Genomic DNA, 14,842 nt, shown 5'->3' with positions numbered 1-14,842 from the left:
TTGGTATTGTAGATAATGAAGAAGGTTATCTCAGAATACAATGGGATATTGATCAGATGGGCCAATGGGCTGAGGACAGGCAGATAGGATTTAATTTACATAGATTAGGTTCGGATAACTGGTTGTCATAGACAGGTTGGACCGAAGAAGTGATTGATGTCAGCGGCGGACCAATGGAAAGGCAGGGGAGGAGCTGGAGGACCTGGCGGGTCAGTTGGTCCTCCGGCCAATCAGTGAATGAGGGCGGGACTAGACTATACCACGTGATCATCCTCGCAGTAGGCGCGGATGTTTGGGATGTCTATGCGGAGTGCTGTTGGTACGGAAAGAAATAAACAGCAGGAAGCGGGAGGGAAATAGTGTTGGTATGGTCTGAGAGGTTTTACAATCATTTGCTGCACATCGAAAAATACAAATTTGAAACTTACAGTCCCGTTTTTGCAGCAAACGGGAAAATGCCTCGTTGAATAATCGGTCCGAGTGAGCACCGCCATCTTTATTCGGGGCAATGATTCACTGGACACGTGCGCTCCGCCAGCTTTGTAGGGGGCAAAGTTCAGAGGGATGTGTGTACAGCCTTCCCTGGTAAAAAGAGTCATAGGGCAGGATTTACACAGAGCACATTCAAACCCAGAGAAATTGACTTTTTTTTCTGGATTCGTTTCGTCATTCGTTTAAATGATTTGGATGTGAATAGAGGCCGTATAGTTAGTAAGTTTGCAGGTGACACAAACTTGGAGGTATTGTGGACAATGAAGAAGGTTATCTCAGAGTACAGTGGGATATTGATCAGATGGGCCAATGGGCTGAGGAGTGGCAAAAAGGATTTAATTTAGGTAGATTAGTTTAGGATATCTGGTTGGTATAGGTTGGACCGAAGAAGTCTATTTCTGTGCTCGACATCATTGACTGTGGGATCATAAAAGTGAACTCTGCTCTGGTTCACCTCTGGGTTCTCTGATGTCCACTTGTTCATTATCTAGCTTCCTCAGTCTCTCATGGGTATATTTTTGGTCTGTATAGTATTTTACAATTACTTTCACAGCTGTTTTGTATATGAATTGAAAAATGTAGAGTTGGAAAAATACAGCAGGCCAGGCAGCATCCGAGGAGCAGGAGTATCAACGTTTCGTCATCGGCCCTTCTTCAGAAATGTAAATGAATTGTCCACTGCTGCCCGGCTCCTGACCGTATGACGTTCCATTATCAGGTTATTTTTTCCACAATATCTTTGACAGTCAAGAATTCTTTTTTCCAATAAACCAGTGCATTTTCCTTCAATTTCTGACAGTCAAATTCTGCACCATTTTCATTCCCTGTGATTCATATTGCACTCCCTGAAACATCAACTGTGTATTTCTCCTTCCACAGAAACCAGCGATCAATGCCAAAGCCTTGTTGCCTGTGGAGAATGTGACGTTTGACTTCCTTGTACTGCTGCAGTTTGTATGGTGAAGGTGCTCCCACAACGTGGTTGGGTAAAAGACATTACAGATTATTCACTAAGCGATATTGAAGAGTAGAAGATATCTGTACAAATCATCATGGTTTTAATTTCACAAAAATATTATTGAGAAGTTTTGACAGAAGGCTACAGATGGAGAATATTGTGTCCAGTAGCCACAACCATTGCCAAGTAAGCAGTTTTTCAAGAATGCCTTAAAGGAAGAAAGTAGATCTTAGAGGGTTAGAGTGGGGATTCCAGACCATGTTCCCTTGGAGTCTATAGAAACAGTCACACAGGTGAACTCAAAAATAAACACATCATTGAGAGTCTAAACTAAAATGAGTTATTGAGATATGAAAGGGTGTGTGGTGCAGGGAGATAGGAATGATTACAGCCAGGAATTAATTCAAAGGTGCAAAAGTAAATTGTTGTTGTTTATTGATCTTTTGATTGATCAGCAAGTTTTTGTACAAGTGAGCACTTCGGCAGTAGAGTTTTCAATATTCTTGAGATTATCGGGGGGGGTGAATGTGGGATGCTGGCCAGGAGTGGGTTTAGACAATGAAATCTAGAGTCAACAAAAGGAATGAATGAGAGATCAGCAAATGAGCTGAGATTGTGGTGAGGTCTGGTGACATCACTGAAGTCGAAATAGTGGTCTTGGAGAGGGTCTTGCCTGTCATCCTCACCTCATTCAGCTGTTTGTCAGTTTCTGAATCAAGTCTGTAACAAGCTCAGGAACTGAGTGGCCCTGGCAGAACCCAAACTGGGCATCGCAGAGCAGGTTATTGCTGAGCAGGTGCATCAGACTTCCATCACTTCACTGCTGAGCGAGTGTGGACTGATGGAGGGGAATTGGCTGAGTTGGATCTGCCCTGTGTTTTTGTGTTGGAACATCCCTGAGCAATGTTCCACAAAGTCGGTAGGTGACAGTGCTGGAGCAGTACTTGCCTTGGTGGGCAGCAAGTTCTGAAGCACAGCCATCAGTACTATTGCCAGAATATTGGCAGGGCCCATAGCCTTTACACTACTTTTCCATTTCTTGATCTGATTTGACATGAGTTTTAAACCATTTTGATTCATATCTGTGATGTCAGGGACCAATGGAGAAGGCTCATCCACTTGGCACTGCTGGCTGAAAATTGCTGCAAATGCTGTCCTCTTATCTGTGGAATGGATGTGGGAGACCCCTCCATCAGTAAGGGTGGGATATCTGTGATGCTGTAATTTTCCATCACCATTCCTGACTAGGTGTGGCAGAACTGCAGAACTCATTTCTAATCCATTGTTTATGGGATCACTTAGTTCTATTTGGTGTTGTTTGTGCTGCTTGTAGCTGCACCAGGTTGGTACCTCATTTTTGGTACTGTTGGCATGCCCTCCTGTATTCACTATTGAACCAGGGTTGATTCCCCTGGCTTGATGTTAATGGTTGAGTGGGGGATATCAGGCCATGAGATTTCAGATTGGGCTGGAGTACAGTTCTACTGCTCTTGTTGGCCCAGAGTGAGGCAGAAGTTGCAGGGACAAGAGGGCTGATTTTGTGGTTGTATTTGCTGGTGCATTGGTAGATGTAATGTGGTCCATCCAGTTTCATTCGTTTTAGATTAGATTAGATTACTTAGTGTGGAAATAGGCCATTCGGCCCAACAAGTCCACACCGACCCCCCAAAGCGCAACCCATCCAGACCCATTCCCCTACATTTACCCCTTCACCTAACACTGCGGACAATTTAGCATGGCCAGTTCACCTAACCTGCACATTTTGGACTGTGGGAGGAAACTGGAGCACCCGGAAGAAACCCACGCAGACACGGGGCGAATGTGCAAACTCCACACAGTCAGTCGCCTGAGGCAAGAATTGAACCCGGGTCTCTGGCACTGTGAGGCAGCAGTGCTAACTACTGTGCCACTGTGCCACCATGCCATCCTTTGTTGAGACTGCAGTGATTAACACAATGAGTGATTTGTTGGCTTACTGTCGGGTTTCTTTCCCTCAAGGACATTGTCAATGGCAGAAAAACATCCCTAATGGTTCCATGGCAAACAGTAGATTCTTCATTCCAGTTTCTTTATTTTTCTTGACTTCAGAGCAACCCTCTACCAATTTGGGATTCAAACCTGAACTTCAGTTGTCTATTTTAAAATTCTTGATAAATGATAAATACGACAGGTTTAGAACATAGAACATAGAAGAATACAGCGCAGTACAGGCCCTTCGGCCCTCGATGTTGCGCCGATCAAAGCCCACCTAACCTACACTAACCCACTATCCTCCATATACCTATCCAATACCCGCTTAAATACCCATAAAGAGGGAGAGACCACCACTGATACTGGCAGGGCATTCCATGAACTTACGACTCGCTGAGTGAAGAACCTACCCCTAACATCAGTCCTATATCTACCCCCCCTTAATTTAAAGCTATGCCCCCTTGTAATAGCTGACTCCATACGTGGAAAAAGGTTCTCACTGTCAACCCTATCTAACCCCCTAATCATCTTGTACACCCCTAAACCTTCTTTTGTTCACTTATTTTTAGAATCATTATCACAGGTTTTGTTTTTTTATTATTTCGAAAACAATGTCCATTATCCTGTCTCCTCCATCCTCCCCTCCTACAACAAGAGTGAGGAGCACATGGAGTTTCTCTGTCAATAACATCGAGATAATCCGATCAGCTGCCTCGGTTTCTTCCCTCCCTCTCCGCTAGCCCACCGAGCCATTCTGCCTCACAAGGATGCTCCTCATTTTAGTCCTAAACTTGCATTTCCTAGAGTCCCTTGTCAAGCCTTATTAGAGGTCATCTTGACCATTTACCCTCGTGTAGCTAAATCATGGACATTCCAAATCTCTCTCTCATCCTCCTGCTTGTCACTGTAACCCCCCCCCCCTCCCCTTGCAATTCACAGATATTGTTCCATGATCTATCTGTCTTTTCTGGTTACGTCCTTCTCTCCCATTCTGCTAAAAACTGATATTTGACCTCACCGTCATTGGAAAATCCTGCTCCATCTCCACTCTCCCTTTTCTTTCTGAATTCCTTGTAGTTGGTGTCCCTCCAGGATCTATCCTTGGCCCGTCCAGTTTCTCACCTACATACTGCCAGGAGGTAACGTCACCCAAAAGCACAGTGTTAGGTTTCACATGTACACTGACAATGTCCAGCTCTCCCTCCCCTTCATCCGTCTCCATTACTCCACTGTTTCTCAGTAATCAAACTGCTTACCACGCTTCAATTAGCTGCAATTCACTCCAATGAAACACTGTAATTATTAAACCCATTGCCCCCCCAGTTGTTATTCCAAATTCATTTCCCTTACTTGTGTCCCTCCCTCTCACTGGGAAGTGTCTGAGGCAGAACTACATTCTTCACAATATTGCTCTCATATCTGACCCCAAGGTGACCTTCTGATTAGACATCTACACAATCACAAACACCAGGAATTCCAATCTCTAAAACGTTGCTTATCTCCTTCTCACCCCAGCTCCATTGCTACTGAAACCCTAACCTGTGTCGGTGTTGCCTTTAGCTTGACAAATCTGAAACGGAACCCTTGATTCTGCGACAGACACTGAATCTGGTTCAAGACTCACTCGTAATAGGACACATCCTCTCCATATATACCCTGTCAAACCTCGACAGAATCCTGTATGTTTCAAAGAGATCTCCTCTCATTCTTCCAAAGTCCAGTGAGTAGATTCCCAACTTGTTCAGCCTTTGCTTACAGGATAATCCTTATAAAACAGGGATCATCCCAAAGGATCTTCTCTGAAATGCCTCCAATCAACTGCTCTATTTCGCTAACTAAAGCGACCAAATCTGTTCACGTTCCTCCAGTTGTGGTCTCACTCGCCATTTGTTTAGTTTCCCTAAGCTATATATTCCAAACTCTTATATTGCAAACTCCTTGAAATAAGGGACAGCATTCCATTCCCTTTCCTGATTCCATGCTGTAACTGTGTGCTCGCTTTCTGTGTTTCCTGCTCATTTTTCCCCCAGTCCCTTTGTGGTGCACCTTTCTACAGTTTATCCCAAGTTATACTCCATTTGCCAACTTGTTGCCCACTTTTCCTGTGAATATCTCTCTGTAAACTGTTTCTAATTCTCTTGGATCATTCCTGTTATGCCTTGTCTTGGTTTTCCCCCCTCATTATTCGAAACGTTTACTGGGAGCACTGGGCAGTGGGAAGCATGCTCAGTTGCTATCTTTTCAGAGATACTCTGTTTAATGACTGGGAGGAGCTTGCTGCCCATTGGTCAGAATGGAGACAACTTGCCCATCGAGCTGCATGAGCCTTTCACACCCCATGTCTTATTGATGAGGCTCCGCGGCAGCACGGAAGAACAAAAAGGAAGGAAATCCTGCTCTCCATATCTCACTGAATCTTGGATCATTCTGTCCCATGTTCAGTCACATGAAGTCCCAAGGTGGAAACTCCTAGAAACCCACATAGATTTGCACTTGAAATGCCTGCTAACCTCCACCAGGGGTAATGTGTACAGTCCTCCTGGCCCAGGAGGAGGGGATTGTATGAGTTTCAAACTTGAACTGACAGTGACGGATTTTATAAACTTGTATTACAGGCAGATATTCAGATGGTAATCTGAGTCATTGTAACGCCAAACTGACAGAATTACTCAATACATCAGGACCTGGATATTCATATTGTGTGAGAGTATTGTGTTCCAGATCAATACTATTTGCTGCATAAAAGTTCTTCTTTGAATCAAACCATCCTATCAAGAGATCTTGCCAAATCTTCAACATTTGTCCTGTAATCCTTGTATAATGAGCTGACGGGTGTAAGGTTTATTATTATAATGTGTAACTTTTGTAAACCGCTCCGTCACAGCTCCCCACAATTTCCTTTGCTACAAGGAGAATAGTCTCAGTTTTTCCAAACCCCTGATTCCACAATGTCTGTTTGCTATCTATAAGGTACACATCTGGGTTGTGTTGGAACAGTCTCCACTTGCCTGCCTCAGTGCACCCCCCCCCCAACAATATTAAAGAAAGTGAACATCCTCCAGGGTAAAGCACTGTACCTGAGTGGTTTCCCATCCACCACCTTCAGTATTCTCTCTCCCCACCCCCGAGGGACAGTGGCATCACTGTGTGAAAGATCAAGTCAGCATTGTCCTCCCAGACCATAGGACTACACTCTCATTGGAGAGAGATGTCTGGTGGTGGTTAACCTGAATATTACCACAGCGCAGGCAAGGGGATAGGTTGAAAAGGACAGTCTATTAATTGTGGATGGTTATTCTTGATGTGTATTAGCAACACACATGTCACATGAGTAATTAATGTTAAAAAAGCCTCACAAATTCTGCAACTAAAATCCCCCATTCCTTGAACCATCCTGGTAAATCTCCTGTGCCCCCTCTCAGGGACCCTGCCATCCTTCCCAATGTGTGGGCGATCTGTGGTTTGCACAGACCCAGCTGCTCTGTGTTCCTGTGGGTGATGTCATAGAGCAACAGTTGCACTAAACCTCACTGTCTGGAATTGAGTGAGAGACCGAAGTCCCGATGGCATTTCAGATATATTTAGGAACACACTTGCAATGCCAAGGCTGACAGGTCTATGGGCTCAGTGCTGGAAAATGGAATTAAAATAGTTAGCTGGGAGATTCGTTTACAGCAAAAACCTGATGGACCACAAAACCGTAAACTGTCCTGTAGACCACAGACGCGTAATATAGAAATATGACAAGCCAAAATAGAAACCAGGTCAGAGAAGGTGATATTAGAATAGATGATACGGAATTGATTAATATTGTATTGCAGGAAAATGTGACAGATGTTAAGTGGGACATTGTGGAGCTCAGGCTTCAGGAATCTGAAATAAAAGTGGGTTATCCTGAAGGTTGGAATTAATGAAAGGCACATCACAAAGATTTGTGAGGGTGGACAAGATTAGAGACAGGGAGGGTGTTGAGACTGGAGGAGATTAGAGATTGGAGGATGTTGCAGAGATTGAGATGTCTTTGATGCAGAGATAGTGATAGTTCTGAGGCTAGAGAGGAATTATAGAGATAAGGATGATTTGTTAGCTTTGCCAACACTACCTCTTTACTGATAATGATTGTTTCTCTGTCCTCATTTGCCATTGCTCCATAGGCCTGCAGCAATGAGAGAATGCAGATAGTATGTTCCCGTTAAGGCCAAGGCTGGGAGGCATCGAGAATGCTGCATGACCTGAGAAATTGAAGCTCAGATCAAGAAAATGAAGAAAGGATATGGCAGGTACAGAACACTGGGTTTGAGTGAGTCCCTAGGGGACTATAAGGGCAGTAGGAGTATACTCGCGGGAAACCAGGAGGGAGAAAAGGGGACATGAGACAGCTTAGGGAAATAGGTTTAAGGAAAAAGCAACGAGAATCTACAAATACACTAAAGACAAAAGAATAACTAGGCAGAGAATAGCGAGCCACAAAGATCAACAAGACTGTCTATGGAACAGCAGGAGGTGGGAGAGATTCTGTAATTATTTCATGTCAGTTTTTACTGAAAGGGGATATAAAAGTTAGAGATGTTGGAGAAATAAATAGGGATAACTTGGCAAGTGTAAATATTACAGAGGAGGAGGTACTGGATAAATGCATAAAGGTGGATAAATTCCAGGGATTTAATCAGATATATCCCAGAATTTTGTGGTTAACTAGGGAAGCTTTTGCTGGGCCCCTCGCTGCAATATTTGTATCATTGATCGCCACAGGTGAGGTGCTGGAAGATGGGTGCCATTATTTGAGAAAGGTGGTAAGGAAAAGCCAGGGAACTATAGACCGGTGAGCCTGAAGTCAGTGGCAGAGAAGTTGTTGGAGGGGATTCTCAGGGACAGGATTTACATGTCATTGGAAAAGCAAGAAATGATTAGGGAGAGTCAGCATGGCTTTGTGCATTGAAATCATTAACTTGGACTTGAGAAAGACACAAGGTTTCACAGAACACACTGGTTAGCAGGTTCAATACCATAGAAAACTGGCGGAACTAGCTGTTTGAATACGGAATTGGCTGGAAGGTCAAAGAGTCATAGATGGACAGCACAGAAACAGAGACCTGTCGGTCCAACCAGTACATGCTGATCAGATATCCCAATGCAATCTAGTCCCACCTGTCAGCACCCGGCCCATATCCTTCCTATTCATATACACATGAAGATGCCTTTTAAATGTTGCAATCGTAATGACCTCCACCACTTTCTCTGGCAGCTCATTCCATACACGTCCCACCCTCTGTGTGAAAACGTTGTCTCTCAAGTCTCTTTAAAGTCTTTCCCCTCATACCATAAACCTATGCCCTCTAGTGCTGGGATCCCCCACGCCAGGGAAAAGACTTTGTCTATTTATCCTATCCATGCACCTCATGTTTTGATATGCATCGATAAGATCACCTCTCAGCCTCCGCCGCTGCAGGGAAAACAGCCCCAATCTATTCAACCTCTATTCAACCCCCAGCCTAGCTCAAATCCTCCAACCCTGGCAACGTTCTTGTAAATCTTTTCTGAACCCTTTCAAGTTTCACAACATCCTTCCAATAGGAGGGAGACCATATTTGTAGGCAACGTTCCAAAAGTGGCCTCACCAATATCCTGTACAGCAACAACATGACCTCACAACTCCTGTACTCAATACTTTGTCCGATAAAGGAAAGCATACCAAATGCCGCCTTCACTATCCTATCTATCTGCACTCCAAGGTCTCTTTATTCAGTAAAACACCTCAGGACCTTACCATAAAGTGTATACGTCTTGCTAAGATTTGCTTTCCCAAAATGCCACTCCTCAGCCCATTCACCCATTTGATCAAGATCCCATTGTACTCTGATGTAACCTTTTTCACTGTCCACGACACCTCCAGTTTTGGTGTCATCTCACTAACTATACCTCCTATGTTCACATCTAAGTCATTGATATAAATGACGAAAGGTAGTGGATCCAGCAGTGAACCTTGTAACACTCAACTTGTCACAGGCCTCCAGTTTGAAAAGCAACCCTCCATCACCACCCTCTGTCTTCTGTCTTTGAGCCAGTTCTGTATCCAAATGGTTAGTTCTCCCTGTATTCCATGAGCTCTAACCTTGCTGAGCAGTCAGTGTCATAGTGGAGGGTACTTTTTGGACTGGAAGCCTGTGATGAGCAATATGCTGTCAGGCTGGGTGCTGGGTCCACTGCTTTTTGCCATTTATATAAATGATTTCTATGTGAATATAGGAGCTATGGTTAGTAGGTTTAAAATAGACACCAACATTGGAGGTGCAGTGGACAGCAAAGTTACCTGAGAGTACTCTGATCAAATGGGCTGAGGAGTGTCAGATTCAGTTTAATTTAGATAAATGTGAGGTTCTGCATTTTGGAAAAGCAAATCAGGGCAAGACTTCTACACTTAATGGGAAGGTCCTGGCGAGTGTTGCTGAACAAAGAGATCTTGGAGTGCAGGTTCATAATTCCTTGAAAGTGGAATCATAGATAGGCAGTGTAGTGAAGTAAATCTTTGGTGTAATTGCCTTTACTGGTCAGTGCATTGAGTACAGAAGTTGTGATGTCATTTTGCGGCTGTACAGGACATTCATTCAGCCACTTCTGTAATTCTGCTTTCAGTCCTGGTCTCCCCGCTATTGGAATGATATTGTGAAACTTGAAAGGATTCAGAAAAGATGCAAAGATGTTGCCAGGATTGAGGGATTGAGCTATAGGGAGAGGCTGAATAGACTGAGGCTGTTTTCACTGGAGAATCGGATGCTGACAGGTGACCATAGAGGTTGATAAAATCGTTAGGGGCATGGATAGGGTAAACAGCCAGGGTCTTATTCCTGTTTAGGTGAGTCCAAATCTAGAAAGCACAGGCGTGAGGGAAAAGATTGAAAAGGGATATTAAGGGCAAAGTTTCAAGCTGAACGTGGCACGTGTTTGGAATGAGCTGCCAGAGAAAGTGTGGAGGCTGGTACGGTTACAACATTTAAAAGGCATCTCATTGGATATGTGATTGGGAAAGGTTTAGAAGGCTATGGGCCAAGGGCTGGCATATGGGACGAGATTAATTTAGGATATCTGGTCGGCATGGACAAGTTGGACTGAAGGGTCTGTTTCTGTGCTGTACATCTCTATGGCACTGATAAATTAAAATTAAGATAGATTTCTCTTTTATGGAGAGTTAGCAGAAGGTCAGACAATTCTGCTTGGAGCTGAGAAGGTTAAGCAGTGAATTCAACCAGGAGTTGGATTTGTTTCCAGGGTATTTCATTTACAGAGAGACAGAGTGAGAAATTTTTAACGTCACAATTTTTAGTAACTATTTTCAGGTAACTGGCAAATAATGCAGAGGAAAAATGTGAAGATTATTTTACTCACTAAGTTCTTAGCATCTGGAACAGTTTAAAGACAGCTGGATGCAGATACAGTAGTTATTGTCAAAACAAATATGAAATTTAACTTTCTTAAGGAAGGATTTGGAGGGCTCTGTCCAAATGGGAGGTGAGTTGGGATAGACTGGCACCATCTCCAGAAGGAGAGAGTACAGCCCCAATGGGCTGAATAGCCCCCAGCCCCTATGTTCTGTGATACTGACCCATTCACTGTGAATGATGAAGCTCATCACAGGGCAGAGCACTGGTCCATGCTGACCAGATACCCCAAACTAATCTATACCCATTTGCCAACACTTGGCACATATCACTCTACACCCTTCCTATTCATATACCCATCCAGATGCCAAATGGTTTAATTGTACCAACATCCTCCTCTTCCTGACAGAAGATTCCATACACACACCAACCTCAGTGGGAAAAAATATTGTCCCTCAGATCCATTTTAAATTCTTTCCCTCTCATCCTATACCTATGCCTTCTCATTCTGGACTCCCCGACCCCAGGGAAATGACCTTGTCTATTTATCCTACCCAGGCCCCTCATGGTTTTATAAACCTCTATGAGGTCACCCCTCAGCCTCTGATGCACCTGGGAGGATCCCACCGCTCAGGTCACAATGGGGCCTGGCTGATTGACACAGCTTCAGACCAATAGGAGAGTTGGCATGATCCTCCAGCCAATGGGAGTGAATGAGGGGTGGGTCCAGCAGGCCAACACATGACCATCAGCTTTGCAGGTGCAGTGTCACTGTGAGGGGGGACTGAATATGAAGGAGTGGGAGAGACAGCAGATACTGGGAGAGAGATGGAGTTAGTGTGGACTGGGAAGGTTGATAAACACTGTTTCAGTCTGTTGGACCTGAATTAGATACTCCGGGTAAATTAGCACCAAAAGAACTTCGGATGCTGTAAATCGCACACAACAACCAGAAGGTGCTGGAAAAGCTCAGCAGATCTGTCAGCATCTGTGAAAATAAATCAGTTCACATTTTCGATCCAGTGATGCTTCCTCAGGAACTGATGTTACTGAGGAAAAAAAAGTCTGTTTTTATGCAGAAGGTAGGGGTTGAGGAGTAAATGATAAGTGGGGATAGAGTCCAAAGAGAGAGATAGGAGCAGTTGGACAAAGGAGTGGATAACGATCTGACGGGGGGAGGGTGAATAGCTGTTTATGGGGACTCTTAGTGGCTAACCATAGGTAGTGTGTAATGGCAGGCTATGTAATAACAAGGCCTGGTATGTGGGGTAGGGGGCAAAGACACTAGGACATGGGAGAGTTCAGGACCTAAAATTATTGAATTTGATGTTGAAGCCAGAGGGTTGCTTGGTCCCCGAGTGGGAGATGAGGTGTTGTTCTTCCAGCTTGTGTTAAAGTGTGGCTCTGGAAAAGCACAGCAGATCAGGCAGCATCCAAGGAGCAGGAGAGTTGACGTATTGGGAATGTCAGCACTTCATCAGAAATGTTGGTGGGGGAATACGGGTGAGAGACAAATAGGGAGGGGTGTTTGGGGTTGGGGGGAAGGGAGTTAGGGTGGCAATAGGTGGTTGTAAATAGAGGGTCGTGGTGAGAGGGTGGAATGGATAATTGGGAAGGAAGATGGACAGGTGGGACTCTTCAAGAGGCCAGTGCCGAGTTGGAGGGTTGAATCTGAGATAAGCTGGGGAGTGGGAGATGAGGAAACCTTGATGCTGTGTGGTTGAAAGTTCCCAAGGTGGAAGATGAGGTGTTCTTCCTCCAGGTGTCGGGTGGCTCGGATTTGGGATGGAGGGTTTGCATGTCCATGGCAGCGTGGTGACGGAGGGTGTGGGGGGTAGCCGAAGTGGTCGGCCACAGGGCGGTGCAGTTGGTTGGTGCATGTGTCCCAGAAATGTTCCCTGAAATATTCCACAATTTGGTGTCCTGAGAGCAAGGGACACAATAGGTGAGGTGTTTGGGTGGTTCAGGGAAATCTCTGCTGGATGTGGGAGGATCCAGTGGTGCCTTGGATGGAGGTGAGGGGAAGGTGTGGGCACGGGTTTTCCACCTCTTGCAGTGGCAAGCGAAGGTGCTTGGAGTGGAGGGTGGGTTGGTGGGGAGTGTGGATCTAACGTGGAAGTCACAGAAGGTCTGGTCTCTGTGGAATGCTGAAAGGGGTGGGGAGGGAAATATATCTCAGGGGGTTGGATCTGATGGTGGAAAGAGCAGAGGATGATGGGTTGTATCTGGGTGGAAGGTGAGTATGGTGGGATTCCATCTTTGTTGCATTTGGAGGGGTGGGGTTCAAGGGCAGTGGTGTGGGAAGTGGAGGAGATACACTGGAGGGTATTGTTGACCACATGTGAGGGGAAATTGCAGTCCTTGAAATAGGAAGCCATTTGGTATGTTCTGAAGTGTTCTTCCATCTTGCATCAAGCTTCACTGGAACACCACAGTAAGCATGAGACAGAGATGTTGGACAGGGAACAGTCTTGTGTGTTAAAGAGCAGGCAACTGGAAGCTCAGGGTCTTTTTTGCAGGCACAATGTAGATCATCAGCCACCATTTCCACCACCGCCACTGAGATGCGAGAAGGTTCCTGTCTCCTCCATTAACAGCTTTCCAACCTCCCACTCCTTTATCTTTCCAAATGTTCCTGTGTCTCTTTGGGCTCTGTCCCCACCTATTATTTACTCTTTAACCCTTATCTCCTATAGTCCAAAGATCTATAGGTTAGGTGAATTGGCCCAGCTACGTTTCCCATAGTGTTCGGGGATGTGCATCAGTTCGGGGAAGTGGAGAGTAATAGAATAGGAGAATGGGTCTGGGTGGGATAAACTTCGGAGGGTGGGTGTGGAATTGTTGGGCCAAAGGGCCTGTTTCCTGAAGGGATTCTAATTTTCCCAGCTGTCATCGGTTCTGAGGAAGGGTCACTGGACCCGCGATAACCCATGGTGTGTGTCGGAAAGGGGAAAGGGGAGAGTGGCAGCAGAAACCAGATGAAATGTATCAGTGTAGACTGGGAGGGTTTAGTTACACTCTGTGCAGGTAGTTAGTCTGAATTAGAAACTCTTGGTCCTACGTTTGCAGCAAAGGGGAAGATGTCTTGGGCCTCAGGCAGTGAGAGGTCCTGGGTTATAGCCACCATCTTTATTTGGGGCAAGGTACAGCAAGGAGCATGCACGTGTCCTCTTCCTGGGTGGGGGTGGGGTGATTTGAAGAGGAGCATTTACACATCAAATACATACCGAGAGAAGTGTTTGTCTTCACTATTCATCTTGCACTGACTGTGAGCTTTGTTTTGTGAATTCATTTTATAGGATATTAATTGAGAATAATTGAGACAGGGATCTCAATAAACAAGTTTCTACAGTCAACGGAGTCATCAGGATCTGAATATCATTGGCATTTAACTGTGGAACGAGAAAGGTTTGTCTGTTCTGTCTGTGGGAAAATATCTTCAATATTTTTGTCAAGCCAAAAGCAGAAAGATGTTCAAGTTCATGGTTGGATCACCCTTGGGGTATGTGTTCAATTCTTGGCCCTGCAGCTGTGGAAGGAGGTATTGGCCTGAGAGGGAGCACAGATTTATCCAAATTACACCTCGTCTTTTTGCAGGAACTGTCAGATTTAGTCTCAATCATCCACTTTGTAATGTTAATCTGTAAACTCCCTCCTTCCAATTCTCTGCAAATTTTTCGTGGATTCAAATTTCAGCACCATTTCAGGTGGAAAGTTCCAGATTCTGACAACTGTCTGTTCATTCAGAAACTGCTGAAGTCCATTTTGACTCTGGGGTTACAACGGGCTGAATTGATAGATGCAATGCTGATCCTGAGCTCCCATTGAGGTGCATTGGAACAGTACAGTGTAGGTGTGAGCAGACAATGAAAATGACCGGGCTGCACTGTGAGTGCTGCTTGGCTCAATGAGAGTGTTTTGGAGTTGGGTGTAAACAGACTGATGTGAGACAGGGAGAAGGTGAAACTGAAACTCCGTTTTAGTTCAGGCCTTTCAGAAATTCACAGTCCCAATGGGAATAGCCATTTTGTCAGTGATACCTGTG

The 14,842-nt window shown here is 44.9% G+C and overlaps 1 long non-coding RNA gene across 1 annotated transcript in view; it reads left to right on the top strand.

The window, feature by feature from the left end:
* The window catches only part of LOC140489145 (uncharacterized), a 323,165-nt gene extending 308,722 nt beyond the window's left edge, over positions 1 to 14,443 (top strand). Inside the window, exon 3 of the long non-coding RNA XR_011963094.1 lies at positions 14,097 to 14,443. This is a non-coding gene — a long non-coding RNA (uncharacterized lncRNA). The remainder of the gene's footprint in view (positions 1 to 14,096) is intronic.
* Positions 14,444 to 14,842: the final 399 nt, after the last annotated feature.

Source organism: Chiloscyllium punctatum, chromosome 18 (assembly GCF_047496795.1).
Source record: "Chiloscyllium punctatum isolate Juve2018m chromosome 18, sChiPun1.3, whole genome shotgun sequence".
Lineage (NCBI taxonomy): Eukaryota > Metazoa > Chordata > Chondrichthyes > Orectolobiformes > Hemiscylliidae > Chiloscyllium > Chiloscyllium punctatum.
The sequence above is the reverse complement of the archived record's forward strand: the minus strand, read 5'-3'. Positions and strand labels throughout refer to the sequence as shown.